This window comes from Macaca mulatta, chromosome 19 (genome assembly GCF_049350105.2).
Source record: "Macaca mulatta isolate MMU2019108-1 chromosome 19, T2T-MMU8v2.0, whole genome shotgun sequence".
Classification (NCBI taxonomy): domain Eukaryota; kingdom Metazoa; phylum Chordata; class Mammalia; order Primates; family Cercopithecidae; genus Macaca; species Macaca mulatta.
In genome coordinates this window covers 6,969,931-6,983,690 of record NC_133424.1, presented here as the reverse complement: position 1 = coordinate 6,983,690, position 13,760 = coordinate 6,969,931, and the positions used below count along the sequence as shown (strand labels likewise).

The window sequence follows — 13,760 nt, the reverse complement described above, 5'->3', positions numbered from 1 at the left end:
AATCTTCTAGAAACTCCCTGCTCCTTTATTCTCCAGGGTTAATGTTCACTGAGGGCTTGGCCCAGAAAATCTACAATTCTCTGACTCCCAAACTGGGACATAGTCTCATTTCAGATTCCTGATTGTAGAATGCCTACTTCCCGCAGTTCGTTCCTCATTCAGTCCCTCGGCTTGTTCTGTTGACGGGACTCATGTAAACACGTTTTGCTGCTTAGACTCAGCGTTTCTGAACCAGACTTCCCCACACCTACTTCTCTCCTGTCACTCGAGATTTTCACAAACAGTCTCTTAGGGATCATGTTGAACAGATATTTTTGTTTGTTACTGAATTTTATTTCTGAAAATGTTCAAATTGTACTTTGTAAGTTCTGGTGCCTAGTTTTCTCATAATTATGAGAATATTGCATTTTACTTCTCCTGAGGTGAGGAATGCAGGAAATGCTTTTAGTCTCTATGTCATTGTTTCTCTTCGTGGCTGGCATTTGCCAGCACTCAGCGTCATCTTCTTTTTTCTTTTTTCTTTTTTTTTTTTTTTTTGAGACGGAGTCTCACGCTGTTGCCCAGGCTGGAGTGCAGTGGCGCGATCTCGGCTCACTGCAAGCTCCGCCTCCTGGGTTTACGCCATTCTCCTGCCTCAGCCTCTTGAGTAGCTGGGACTACAGGCGCCCGCCACCGCGCCCGGCTAGTTTTTTGTATTTTTAGTAGAGACGGGGTTTCACTGTGGTCTCGATCTCCTGACCTTGTGATCCGCCCGCCTCGGCCTCCCAAAGTGCTGGGATTACAGGCTTGAGCCACCGCGCCCGGCCATCTTCTTTTTTCAATTGTGGTAAAATTCACATACAATTCACTTTTTTTTTTTTTTTTTTTTTTCAGATAGGCTCTTGTTCTGTCGCCCAGGCTGCAGTGCGGTGGTGCGATCATGGATTACTGTAGCCTCCACCTCCTGGGCTGGGACTGTAGGTGCACGCCACCGTGCCTGGCTAATTTTTTGTAGAGACAGGGTCTCACTATGTTGCCCATGCTGCTCTCAAACTCCTGGATTCAAGCAGTCCCCAGCCTCAGCCTCCCAAAGTGTTGGGTTTACAGGCATACGCCACCACACCCAGCCCAAAATTTACCATTTTAACCACTTTAAAGTGGTTTTCATTTGGTGGATTTTAGGATTTTCACAGTGTTGTGAAGCCATCATCACTCTCTAATTCCAGAACATTTCTGTCCCCATGAAAAGAAACTCCATACCTATTAGAAGTCAATCACAGTCCCCCACTCCCCAGCCCCTGGCAAACACCAGTCTACTTCTCGTCTGTGTGGGTTTTCCTCTTCTGAATATTTCCTATAAATAGAATCATACAATATGTGACCTTTCTCGTGACTGGCTTCTTTCACTTGTGTGTATATAAATATATATTTAAGCCCTGGAAGATTGGATAATATTGTTTTGAAGTTCATCCACATTGTAGCCTGTGTCAGAGCTTCATTCTTTTTCATGGCTGAATAGTATTCCACTCCATGGATGGACCACATCTGTTTACGCGTTCATCCCTTGATGGGCATTTGGGTTGTTTCTACCTTTTGACTATTACGAATAGTGCTGCCGTGAATATTTGCGGACAAGCTTTTGCCTGGACATATAGCTTCATTTCTTCAGGGAATATACCTAGGAGTGGAGTTGCTAAGTCGTATGGTAACTGCATGTCAACTGTCAAACCGTCCTTTCACATTCCCACCGGCAGGGAGTGAGGGCTCCAGTTTCTCCACATCCTCACCAACACTTTTATTTTTCCCTGTTTTTACTATAGCCAGCCTAGTAGGTGTGAAGTGGTATTTCATTGTTGTTTTGATTTGTGTTTCTCTAATGACTAATGATGCTGAGCCTCTTTTCATGTGCTTTTCTCTGTCTGTAGATCTTCTTTGAAGAAATGTATTTTTTTTTTTTTTTTTTTTTTTGAGACAGAGTCTCACTCTGTCACCCAGGCTGGAGTGCAATGGCACAATCTTGGCTCACTGCAACCTCACCCGGCCGAGAAATGTATATTCAAAGGTGTTATCTGGGCTGGCACGGTGGCTCATGCCTGTAATCTCAGCACTTTGGGAGGCTGAGGCAGGAAGATCACTTGAGCTCAGGAGTTCAAGACCAGCCTGGGCAACATGGTGAAACCCTGTCTCTATGAAAAATATAAAATACAAAAATAGCCAGGGGTGGTGGTGTGGGCCTCTGGTCCCAACTACTCCAGAGGGTGAGGTGGGAGGTCCTCTTGAGCCCGGGACATTGAGAGTGCAGTGAGCCATGTTCATGCCACTGCAGTCCAGCCTGGGTGACAAAAGCGAGACCCTGTCTCCAAACAAACAAACAAACAATCTAAAGATGTTATCTCGTATAATAATTTTCTCTAATCCACAAGTTTCTCTTCTTCTGTGAAATGTCCAAAGACCCTGAATCGTGAAGGTCCTGAACACATGTAAGAGCTACACAGGGTGGTGGAGGGAAGGGAGGGTGGCAGTTCATTCAGCCGCTACAACAAAAATCTTAGAAACTGGCTGGCTTCTGAACAACGGGAATGCGTTGCCGTCAGCTCTGGAGGCTGGTCAGTCCAAGAACAAGGCACTGGCAGATTCGGTGTCTGGGGAGGGCCTGCTTTCTGGTTCAGCTTCTGCCTTCTAGCTGTATGCTCACATGATGGAAGGGGCAGGGGAAGTCTCTGGGGCCTCTTTTGCAAGGACCCTAATCCCACTCCTGAGGGCACCATGTTCATGACCTAATCATCTCCCAAAGGCGCCACCTCCAGATGCCGTCATATTGGGGGTTAGGTTTCAGTATGTGAGTTTTAGGGGGATACAAACATTCCAACCATAGCACAGGGTCAGGATCCACATGACATGAGAGCTGGCCTTCGCCTTCCCTATGACATTGCTCCAGCTCCTGCCCATGCACGCGCCCTTTCCAGAGACTGCCCAAAACCCCACATCCTGTGCCTCTGAGATGGAGACATGACAGGAATGTTGGTCTTCACCCCCAGAGTGTCCTTGACCTGCTGGACACAGATTTCTAGAATGGTATTTGTCATTACATGGGCTATTTGATACCTGCCCTTTTATTTATTTGGAGTTATTTTAGGCTCTGTTTTAAAGACATGAGTCCAAACATCTGAGTCTAATACAGAGTGGGCAAACTAGCCCATGGGCTAAATCCAACTCACTGCCTGTTTTTGTAAAGCCCGTGAACTAAGAATGCTTTTTTTCCTACATTTTTAAGTAGTTGGAAAAAATCAAAAGAAGAATATTTTAGGACATACAAAATTATCTGAAATTCTCATTTCAGTGTCCATAAATTGTGCTTGCTTCGGCAGCAAATATGCTAAAATTGGAACCATAAATAAAGTTTTATTGGCACACAGCCACAATCATTTCACCCTACGATGGATGGAGTTGAGTCATCTTGACAGAGAATGCCTGACCTGCAAAACCTAAAATATTTGCTATTCTGCATTTCACAAAAAAAGCCTGCCAACCCCTGGTCTGACACACATTACTTGGCTATATGTGATTAGTACTCATGTGTATATGAATGTGGTGCTAATTTTGAGGTTTATAAAATCCCTTAGGCTCTTCAATGGTGTTTAACATATTTTTGCTTCATCTAAGGGAGAGAGGAATAATATTTACTTTGTTATCTTCTCCTGTTTGTTGTAATTAAAGAAGAGTCTTTGGCTACATCCATCTTGCAGGATGAATTTCATTGCCTTCTTATACCTATGAGAACTATGCCTTTAAAAAAAAATGCTGGGTCGGTGCAGTGGCTCACGCCTGTAATCCTAGCACTTGGGGAGGCCGAGGCAGGAGGATCACCTGAGGTCAAGAGTTCGAGACCAGTCTGACCAACATGGAGAAACCCCATCTGTACTAAAAATACAAAATTAGCAGGGCATGGTGGCGCGTGCCTGTAATCCCAGCTACTCGGGAGGCTGAGGCAGGAGAATCGTGGGAGGTGGAGGTTGCAGTAAGCCGAGATCACGCCATTGCATTCCAGCCTGGGCAACAAGAGTGAAACTCCATCTCAAAAAAAAAAAAGAAAGAAAAGAAAAAAAAGCTGTAGTGCCCTGGTCTTCCTCTGTGGCATTCTTCTTTGTCTTTGAAGGGCTCTGTCTCAGGGGGCATTGTTTTGTCTTTGCTCTGGTCTCTGACTCACCAACACGCAGCTCTGGGTGACTGTCCCTTGAGGACTGTGGCTGCTTCCTGGCGGGTTAAGCCAGTTCTGGAAGTGGGTGTGCAGCTTTTATGGCAGCCAGGAGTGGTTTCTGAAATTAATTACTGCTCTAGATGATGATGTAAGGAGTGAAGCTCCTGGGGGAGAAACTGCCCCCGTAGAGAAACCCAGCACCTGTAACCGGTCACCTTCATCTCAAAACACGCTGTCCACCTAAGAAGTGAGAATGTGTCATGGCTAATCAACAAGGAAAATAATTTCTGTTTAGCTGTCAAAAAAGCTATTTCCATGATATCAGCCCTTTCAGTTGGAGCTGAAACCTCACGAACATAAATTTTGCAACATCTGAATCTTTCGTTGTAGCTGGATTTTTTAGAGTTAAGACATTGCTAGGAATTACTGACAGAGTCCAGGGAGGGGCTGAATTGCAATCGGGCTTCTCTGGGGTGAGAAAGTCAGTGGGGACTCGCCTTAATGCCTGGCCATGAAACTGATCAAGGTCAGTGACTAGACGTGGTAAATCAGGTGGGCTTCCCTGTGTTGAATGGGTGGATGCGAGAAAAAAACTGAACTTCTCTCTAAGCCCCTTTACTCCCCTCTGGCAGGTATCTCTCTCCTGGGCTTCCTCTGATCCTCGATCCTCGAATTCCTGGACTTGGTGGACTGTGGGTTAATTATCTCCCAGGTGTTCTTTGAAGGCAGAGCCAATTATCAGCACAGTCCCTTCCCAGGCTGTTTGAGTTCCTAAATACAGGGCGGTGGGAGGAAGGAGTAGCCACCTGTGTGGACTGTGGCTGCCTGCTGGAGACGGGTGTGCATCTCACTTTGCCCCTGTGGAGGTTATGCCTGTCGCCCTTTCTATCACGAGTCTGTCTCTGCAGCTTGTGGCTTCTGACCCGCTGCCACTGTCTGCCTCTGCTCAGTCCCCGCCCAGGAAGTGAATTGATTTTGTTACTTTCTTCTAAAGACCACAGATCTGCCTGGTTTATACAACAAAGCTCGTCTGAATTGGAGTCCTCAAATTTGTCAACTTAAGTTTTAAAAGATTTAAAAAAAAAAAAAAAAAAAGACCTGGCGGATGGCTCAAGCCTGTAATCCCAGCACTTTGGGAGGCCGAGGTGGGCGGATCACGAGGTCAGGAGATCGAGACAATCTTGGCTAACATGATGAAACCCCATCTGTACTAAAAATACAAAAAAAAAAAAAAATTAGCCGGTGTGGTGGTAGGTGCCTGTAGTCCCAGCTACTTGGGAGGCTGAGGCAGGAGAATGGTGTGAACCTGGGAGGTGGAGCTTGCAGTGAGCTGAGATCGCACTGCAGCCTGGGCGACAGAATGAAACTCTGTCTCAAAAAAAAAAAAAAAAAAGGACATACTGCTATAGCCCAGTGGTTTTTAATTTTCATCAGTCTGGATCTCTTTCAAAATCTGCTCAACACCGGGAATTTCTCCTCAGAAGAATAGGCATGGAAGGGCAAAAATTACATGACAATCTACATTAGTAGTAAACAGAAAAGGCAGAGGTGCCCATGTGATGTTTGTATCTCCGTAGAGTTGTGTGGTCAGAACAGACAAATTCCCTTTGCAAATAATGGTAAGGAAGTGCATCACTGAAAACAGGAATGAGCCGTGTGCATGGACGCATCCATTACTGTCAAACGGGAAACACAGAAGTCATCTAATTCCTGTGAGCTTTTGCAGTTCACTTGTAGAGTGCCCTTTCTGGCAAGATTAGATTCTTGTGTGTTATTACTTAACTTTAATTATCTGTTTATAACGCAATCATGCCATGCGTAACAGCAGACCACATATACAAGTGATCCCATAAGATTATAATGCTGTATTTTTCCTGTACCTTTTCTATGCTTAGCTATGTTTAGAGACACAAATACTTACCATTGTGTTACAGTTGCCTGCAGTGTTCACTGCAGTCACATGCTAGACAGGTTTGCAGCCTGGGAGCAATAGCTTATACCATACAGCCCAGGTGTGCTACGTAGGTTGTAGCGTCTAGGTTTGTGTAAGTACACTCTGTGATATTCACACAATGACGAAATTGCCTGAGGATGCATTGAAGAGAATGTATCCCTGTCAGGAAGCGCCTCATGACCGTATTTGACTCCTGCAAGGGTGCCAAGATCATTCGATGGGATAAAGACAGTCTTTCCAATAAATGATGCTGGGAAAACTGGGTTTCCACCTTCAAAAGAATGAAATTGGACCTCCCATGCCTTTTTTTTTCTTTGAGACAGGATCTTGTTCTATCACCCAGGCTGGAGTGCAGTGGTGCAATCATGGCTCACCGCAGCCTCTACCTCTGGGCTCAAGAGATCCTCCTGCTTCTGCCTCCCAACCAGCTGGGATCACAGGCATGTGCCACCATGCCAGGCTAATTTTTAAATTTTTTATGGAGATGAGGTCTCACTATGTTGCCCAAGCTGGTCTTGAACTCCTGACCTCAAGCAGTCCTCCCACCTCATCCTCCCAAAGTGCTGGGATTACAGGCATGAGCCACCATGCCCAGCCAGGACTCTTATTTTATAACATTACAAAATTTAACTCAAAATGGATCAAAGACCTAAGCATAAGAGCTAAAACTGTAAAATTCTTAGCAGAAAACATAGGGAGACATCTCTATGATATGGGATCTGGCAATGATTTCTTGGATAGGACATCAAAAGCACTCACAACAAAAGAAAAAACAGAAAAATTAGTTACCATCAGAGTTAAAAACTTTTGTGCATCAAAGAACAGTAGCAACAGAATAAAAAGACAACCCAGGGAATGGAAGAAAATGTTTCCAAATCATTTCTAATAAGAGGTTAATATTCAAAATATATAAAGAATTTCTATAACTTGGCAAAAATTTTTTTAAATGGACAGAGGACTCGAGTAGATATTTCTGTTTCTTCAAAGAAGATATACAAACGGCCAATAAGCAGTTGGAAAGGTGCTTCACACCAGTAATCATTGCAGAAATGCAAATCAAAACCCTAATAAGGTACCACTTCACACCCATTAACATGACTGTTATCCAAAAGAAAAAAGACAGAAAGATGTTGATGAGAATATGGATAAATTGGAACCGAACCCGTGTGAACTGTTGGTAGGTATGCAAAATAGTGTAGCTGCTTTGGAAAACAGTGTTTGTACACTCAAACTGGGATTTGTACACTCATGTTCATAGCAGCATGATTTACAATAGCTAAAAGGTGGAAGCAACTCAAGTGTCCACCAACAAATGAATGGATAAATAAAATGTGATCCATCCATACAATGGAATACTATTCAGCCTTGAAAAAGGAAGGAAATTCTGACACAGGCTGCAACATGGACATTATGCATTATGCTTAAGGACATCATGCTTGGTGAAGGAAATCAGACACAAAAGGACAAATCCAGCTGGGCGCAGTGGCTCACGCCTCTAATCCCAGCACTCTGGGAGGCCAAGGCGGGTGGATCACCTGAGGTCAAGAGTTTGAGACCAGCCTGGCCAACATAGTGAAACCCAGTCTCTACTAAAAATATAAAATTATCTGGGCGTGGTGGCAGGCACCTGTAATCCCAGCTACTTGGAAGGCTTCAGCAGGAGAATCACTTGAACCCAGGAGGCAGAGGTCGCAGTGAGGCAAGATCGCACCACTGCACTCCTGCCTGGGCAACAAGAGCGAGATTCCATCGAAAGAAGAAAGAAAAGAAAGAAAAAGAAAGAAGGAAGGAAGGAAGGAAGGAAGGGGAGGAGGAGGAGGAGAAAGGGAGGGAGGGAGGGAGGAAGGAAAGAAAGAAAGAGGAAGGAAGGAAGGAAGGAAGGAAGGAAGGAAGGAAGGAAGGAAGGAAGGAAGGACGGACAAATCCTGTGTGATTCCACCCCTAGGAGGTCCTTAGAGTCATCGGATCCGTAGAGACAGAAAGTAGAATGGTGGGTGCCAGGGGCTGGAGAGGGGTAGGAAGTGAGTGTTTCATGGGGACAAAGTTTTGATCTGGGAAGATCAGAATGCTCTGGAGATGGATGGAGGTGATAGTTGCACAACAGTGTGAATGCACTTAATGCTACTGAACTGTACATTAAACATGGTTAAAATGGTAAATTATACATTATGCACATTTTACCACAGTTAATGATAAAGAGTAATCGACTCCCATCATATTTCCCAGCATTACTTTACTAGGAGGCATATGCTTTGTATAGTTTGCCCCTCGTAAGTCCCTACACTCTCCTGCTAAAGCAGAGGATCACAGCTTCAATAAAGACCCTCAACCTTTATCTCGCCTGTGGTCACATATTAGCTGAACGATGCACAGCAAGCTCATTTCGTTTCCATGCCCTTAACTGGGCGAATTCTGCTTTTGAGCCTAATGGAAAGAAAGCTTGGGGCAGGTGGAGAGCCGGTTCTTCAGCACTCACAGACGATTCCCACGCCACACTCCCATATCGGGCCTTCTCTGCCGAGAGTCCTCCCTGCCCAAGAGGCCTGGGGTGCCCTGGACACGTGTGCTCATCTCTTGTATTTGGAGATCTGGGGCTGGGAAGAGAATGAAAAGCAACCTAATCAGGAATTTAAGAATGGAGAAAATGGGATTAAATTATTCAGACACGCTTGAGTGCCCACTCGCTAGCAGGCATTTTCCACTGTCTATAATTATGAGTAAGACATGTTCCCCAAAAGGCCATCTAAGATAGGGGTCACAGCCTGGACAAGATGATGAGACCCCATCTGTACAAAAAAAATTTTTAAATTGCCCAGGCATGGTGGCACATAGCTGTGGTCTCAGCTTCTGGGGAGGCTGAGGCAGGAGAATCACTTGAGCTCTGGGGGTTGAGGCTGCAGTGAGCCATGTTTGCACCACTGCACTCCAGCCTGGGTGACAGAGCAAGAACCAGCCTCGTAATAAATAAATAAATGAATAAAAATTAGAAAAAAAAACAAAAACGGGTCAGCAGACTGTATCTGGCACACTACTGTGGATTTTATTTTTGTTTTTACTTTCCATGAGTTGAGAATATTTTTTTGCATTTTTAAGTGATTGGAAACAAGAAAAAATATTTTGTGACACATGAAAATGATATGAAATTAAATTTCAGTGTCCATAAATTTCAGTGTCCATAAATGTTCAGTTTTATTGGAACAGCACCAGTACTAGGGCTGGGACTAGCATGAGGCAAGTGAGGCCCTCGCCTGAGGTACAAAATTTAAGGCAGTGCCTAAAAAAACCAGTCATCAAGATACACAATGTTTTAATGCAGTATTTTAAAAAAATCAAAATAAATGCCAAAAAGTTTCATGATGAAGGCCGGGCACAGTGGCTCACACCTGTAATCCTAGCACTCTAGGAAGCCAAGGTGGGTGGATCACTTGAGGCCAGGAGTTCAAGACCAGCCAGGACAACAGGGTGAAACCCCGTCTCTACAAAGAATACAAAAATTAGCCAGGTGTAGTGGCACGTGCCTGTACTCCCTGAGTCCGGGGAGGTTGAGGCTGCAGTGAGCCGTGTTTTGAGACCCTGTCTCAAAAAAAAAACGGGAAAAAAATTCCATGACGAACAAAATGTTGAAATTTTACATAAGGCAGGATCAGCACTGCTGCTTTTTTTTCCCGCTTTGCCCCAGGCTCTAGCATGGCTCTGAAGAGCACTGAGTGCGGCGGCCGTGCTCATTCCTCCTGCTGTCCAGAGGCAGAGTTGAGTAGTCTCAACAGAGACCTGCAAAGCCGAAGATGTGTATTTTCTGGCCCTTATAGAAAGTTTTCCAGTGGCTAACGCCTGTAATCCCAACACTTTGGGAGGCCAAAGTGGGTGGATCCCATGAGCCCAGGAGTTCAAGACCAGTTTGGGCAACATGGCAAAACCTTATCTCTACAAAAAATACAAAAACTAGCTGAGAGTGTTAGTGCATGCCTGTGGTCCCAGCTACATGGGAGGCTGTGGTGGGAGGATGGCTTGAGCCCAGGAGTTAGAGGATGCAGTGAGCTGTGATCACACCACTGCACTCCAGCCTGGGTGACAGAGAAAGGCTCTGTCTCAAAGGAAAAAAGAAAACTTTCCAACCCCTGATAGACATCAATTCAGTTGAGAAGGGCTCTCCTCTTACTCTATTAATCCCCAGCAATGACTATAACCAAACTAGATTCAACATCTGGTCCATTTCTTCTGTCTACCTTTTGTTTTCTTTTTTTCTTTTCTTTTTTTTTTTTTTTTTGAGACAGTCTTATTCTGTTGCCCAGGCTGGAGTGCAATGGAACAATCTCAGTTCACTGCATCCTCTGCCTCCTGGGTTCAAATGATTCTCCTGCCTCAGCCTCCCTAGTCGCTGGGATTACAGGTGTGCACCACCACGCCCAGATAATTTTTGTATTTTTAGTAGAGACGGGGTTTTACCATGTTGGCCAGGCTGGTCTCGAACTCCTGACTTCAGGTGATCCACCCTCCTCGACCTCCCAAAGTGCTGGGATTACAGGCATGAGCCACCACATCCGGCCCTCCATCTACCTTTTTATGTACCTATTTAAAAAAGTGAGTGTACACTCATAAATTATTTAATTTTTGGATAATAGTACATGTAAGCCAATAGCAATTAACACTGAATTAATAAGCATGCTAATGTTTGTGTGCTGTAATGATTTACTGAGAGTATAATTACCTGCATTAAAAATGTATAGAAGCCATCATTTACTTTCATGTTAACTAAATGCTTAATTAGTTAACCCTTCATGCTATGGGCTTAGTGTTACTTGGTTTGTTTATAAAATGATATGATTCCTTCCCGGGTTCCACAGACAGGTCTTGGAAGCATAATTAATTATTATTATTATTTGTTTAAAATAGAGACAGGGTCTCGCTTTTTGGCCTGTTTGACCTCAATCAATCCTCCCACCTCGGCCTCCCAAAGTGCTAGGATTACAGGTGTGAGCCACCATACCCGGCCAGGAAGCAGAATTATTATGAACTTTTAAAAAGTAGTAAATGCCTTTGTCCTAGTTTTCCTGCATTCACTCTTTCTCTCTATAATCTAACAAGAATGCTCTTTTAAAAGATGTAAGTCAGATTATATTGTGCCTATGGGTTGAGCCACCTGGGGCTTACCTCAGCAATTGGAATTTTTTTTTTTTTTTTTTTGAGACGGAGTCTCGCTCTGTCACCCAGGCTGGAGTGCAGTGGCGCAATCTCGGCTCACTGCAAGCTCCGCCTCCCGGGTTCAAGTGATTCTCCTGCCTCAGCCTCCCAAGTAGCTAGGACTACAGGTGTGCGCCACCACACCCAGCTAATTTTTGTATTTTTAGTAGAGATGGGGTTTCACCAGGTTGGCCAGGCTGGTCTCAAACTCCTGACTTCATGATACACCCACCTCAGCCTCCCAAAGTGCTGGGATTACAGGTGTGAGACACTGAGCCCGGCCGGCAATTGGAATTTTAAAACTCTAGACATCTGACCTTGTTCAGGGCCTCTGCTGCTGCAGGACAATTGCACAGCTATTCCTGTTGTCCAGGCTGCTCCCTCCCACATCCTCCTAAGGCTGGCCCCTTCTCTGCAGCTGTCAAGTCCCAGCTCAGTGCCATCCTTAGTGCCACCCCTAACTGGCTATCAAGAGGGGAACCCTCTCCACCACCACCCCCGGCTCTGTCCCTCTGCAATCCCCTTGTACCACAGCCTGGATCTCTACTGAACAAACTTGTATATCTGCAACCTTGTGTATTCTTGCCTGACAAGGATACCAGCACCCTGAGAGCAGCACTTTCATCTGACCCGTTCACCTTAGAATCCTCAGGCTGGGTGTGGTGGCTCACATTTTAATCCCAGCATTTTGGGAGGCCAAAGTGGGAGGATTGCTTGAAACTGAAAGTTCGAAACCAGCCTGGGCAACAAAGTAAGACCTCACCTTCTCTCTCTCTCTCTCTCTCTCTCTCTCACACACACACACACACACACACACACACACACTAGCCAGGCATGTGCCTGTGGTCCCAGCTACTCAGGAGGCTGAGGCGGGAGGATTGCTTTAGCCCTGGAGTTAGAGGCTGCAGTCAGTTGTGATCATACCACTGCACTCTCCAGCCTGGGCAAACAGAGCAAGACCCATCCCTAAAAAAACAGAATCCTCAGAGCCTAGAATGGGGCCAGGCACTCAGTAGATGCACCTTTTTTTCTTTTTTTATTATTTATTTATATTTTAAATCTACACACAGTAATGTTTGCCTTTTTGGGTTTGCTGTTCTATGGTTTTTCACACTTGCATAGATTCCTTTTTTTTTTTTTTTTTTTTTAGATAGGATCTTGCTTTGTCGCCAGGCTGGAGTGCAATGGCGCGATCTCAGCTCACAGCTCCCTGGTTCAAGCGATTTTTCTGTCTCAGCCTCCCAAGTAGCTGGGATTACAGGCACGTGCCACCATGCCCAGCTAATTTTTGTATTTTTAGCAGAGATGGGGTTTCACCATGTTGGCCAGGATGGTCTTGATCTCCTGACCTTGTGATCCACCCGCCTCAGCCTCCCAAAGTGCAGAGATTACAGGCATGAGCCACCACACCCGGCCCGTTTGCATAGATTCTTATAACCTCCACCTCAAACAGAATGGAGAGCAAGTCCAACCTCTCTCTGTAGTCAGACCCTGGCCCCACCCTTAGCCTCTGGCCACCATCTGCTGTCCCTTTCTATAGCTCTGCCTTTTCCAGAATGTCATATAAATGGAAACATACATTGTGTAGCTTTTGAGACTGGCTGCTTTCACTTGGCATAAATGCCTCTGGGATTCATCGCTGTCATTGTGTGTGTCAGTCGTTTGTTCCTTTTATTGCTGGAGCACAGTCCATGTGTCATCCTATCACAGTTTGTTTGGTACATTTTCTCTTCATGACGGATGTTGAATTAACATGAAAGCCTCTGGTTGTAAGAGCGACGGCATACTCTAGACCAAGTCCACTAAATCGTAGTGATATTCCCCGCACAAACAGCCATTCTGTTTGGTAATTTACAGGGTACAGTTTGGTAATTTACAGGAACTGGCATGTCTTAGAATGTTTACCAACAATTTACAACTTTTAAAATGATATGCAAGTAATGGCCGGGCGCAGTGGCTCATGCCTATAATCCCAGCACTTTGGGAGGCCGAGGCAGGTGGCTCACTGGAGGTCAGGAGTTTGAGACCGGCCTGGCGGTGAAACCCCCTCTCTACTAAAAATACAAAAATTAGCTGGGCATGGTGGCGTGCGCCTGTAATCCCAGCTACTTGGGAGGCTGAGGCACTAGAATAGCTTCAACCCAGGAGGTGGAGGTTGCAGTGAGCTGAGATTGTGCCACTGCACCCCAGCCTGGGAGACAGAGCAAGATTCCATCTCAAAAAAAATAAAAATAAAAATAAAATGATATGCAAGTAATACAAGTAACATTCTGCTGGGAAGGGCCACCATCTATGGCAGGAGATTCAGAAATAAAGTTTCTCTTTTCATCTTTCCGTCTGTCCCACCTCCCATGAGGTGAGCACTGTTAATCATATAACTTGCGTCCTTCTAGATCTTTTTAAGGTCTCTTTACCTATTTTATAGTATATATAGCTGGGGTTTTTTTC

The 13,760-nt window shown here is 45.0% G+C and overlaps 1 protein-coding gene and 1 long non-coding RNA gene across 36 annotated transcripts in view; one reads left to right on the top strand and one right to left on the bottom strand.

Moving 5' to 3' along the window:
• Positions 1–13,760, top strand: part of RFX2 (regulatory factor X2) — a 205,281-nt gene that overhangs the window by 96,177 nt on the left and 95,344 nt on the right. The gene's annotated exons all lie outside the window — the stretch shown is intronic.
• Positions 503–3,924, bottom strand: LOC144337020 (uncharacterized). Its single transcript, XR_013409613.1, has 3 exons — positions 2,159–3,924; positions 796–976; positions 503–601 (listed from the first exon to the last, which is right to left on the bottom strand). It is a non-coding gene; the product is annotated as an uncharacterized LOC144337020 (long non-coding RNA).